Raw genomic sequence first — 1,887 nt, 5'->3', positions numbered from 1 at the left:
ACTTCAATTAAGCGAGTTTATTTATTATTAGTCTTTGTTTTTCAATTGAAATCTTTTCCAAGCGAGCAGAAAATAATTTTAAGCTTTAGAAAAAACTCCAATTATTTGAATAATCTACAACTTAAAGCTTAGTAGAAATTCAGATCAGGTTTACTTTTTTTTCAGATCAAGAATATTCAAAGGTGTCGTGGAATCAGATTGCTGCCGTAGTTGGTGAACTTAAAAATGTACGGCTAGTAATTGAGTTAGACTTATTATTGTTCTAAATCTAACCGTTCCAGCAATAATTCTTCAACGCTTAGCAGAAGTATTGATTAGTTTCAAATCTAATTCCAACAGCAATCGTACCACGACATACTTTATTATATATGTACATGAAATTGTAACTTAAATTAATACAGTTCATATAAAGAAAATTATTTTAATAATAAATAAACTCGCTTAATTGGTTTTCGTTTTCCCATTGAAATCTTTTCCAAGCGAACAGAAAATAATTTTAAGCTTTAGAAAAAACTCCAATTATTTGAATCAATTTAAATCTACAACTTAAAGCTAATTACAAATTAAGATTAGTTTTACTCTTTTTTTTCTGATCAAGAATATTCAAAGGTGTCGTGGAATCCGATTGCTGTCGTAATTGAATTTGAAAGTAATAAAGTAAAGTAAAATATGAATTAAAAATGTAGGACTAGTAATTGAGTCAGACTTATTATTGTTCTAAATCTAAGTATTCCAGCAATAGTTCTGCAACCCTTAGCAGAAGTATTGATTGGTTTCAGATTTAATTCCAACAGCAATCGTACCACGACATACTTTATTATATATGTACATGAAATTGTAACTTAAATTAATACAGTTCATATAAAAAAGAAGTAAGTACTTTAATAATAACATAAACTCGCTTAATTGGGTTTTGTTTTCCAATTGAAATCTTTTCCTGTGCAAGCACATCGGTAACCTGTGTTGGCAAAAGATATGATTATACTGTCTTCGATATATAGTCGGACGAGCCGCTACTCGGCGAAGTAGAGGTGACCATTGTGTCGGTGGCAGCAGTTACAACAGCAGTTTCTAACTTTGCACCATCCGTACAGTGTGATGAATGCTTCACTGCCTTTTCCAATTGCTTGGCTCCAGCAATTTTTGCTGTTTGTAAAGCTTTAGCTGTAATGAAAATATATAGATGGGTTAAAGTGGTTTTCGTATGTTATTCAACAACTCACCCTATACCATCATCACAGCCTTCTCATCGATTTTGAATATGTGTACTGTTTTGTTTGATGAATATGTATACTATCCGTTAGGCAGACAATTGGGTGCGTTCGATTCATTCATATACTGTGGGTATTTGAGCCGTAGATTCAATGGCAGATATTTTGATTATTTTTGAAGTGTAACATTTGTAAACAGTTGGGTTTCTCTGCTGTCACCATCACCACTATAGAACTATTGAAGAAACGCTCGACCAAGATAGTATGTTGCGATTTACGCGCATAGATTTCTTCCATCTTGAGGAAATGGAACTGTAGAGGAAGAAACATTTTATAAAATGTAATAAAATCAAACAATGATATTTGTGCTAAAATGGGGTAAAGTATTGTATGTTAAAGTATAGCGAAGTCTCAGCAGCTTTGTCCTGTTGAAAATTGAGTTTGAATAGGTTTTATTCTTCATTCTTAGAAACATTTACGAAGGTACCTGGTAGGATATTAAAAATACTCAACACTTTTTTGCAATAACTTAAAAAAAACTCATATTCAAACTTCTGTTTAACTTCTACATATCAATAGCTACTTTTACCACCAGGAGTCACTATTGCTTCTACGCTTATGCTATTGTTTCCTACAACAATCAGCTTTGTAATAAAATAAAAAGCTATCTCCCCAA

The sequence above is a fragment of the Eurosta solidaginis genome, chromosome X (genome assembly GCF_040869045.1).
Source record: "Eurosta solidaginis isolate ZX-2024a chromosome X, ASM4086904v1, whole genome shotgun sequence".
NCBI lineage: Eukaryota > Metazoa > Arthropoda > Insecta > Diptera > Tephritidae > Eurosta > Eurosta solidaginis.
This window is presented reverse-complemented; position numbering follows the sequence as displayed.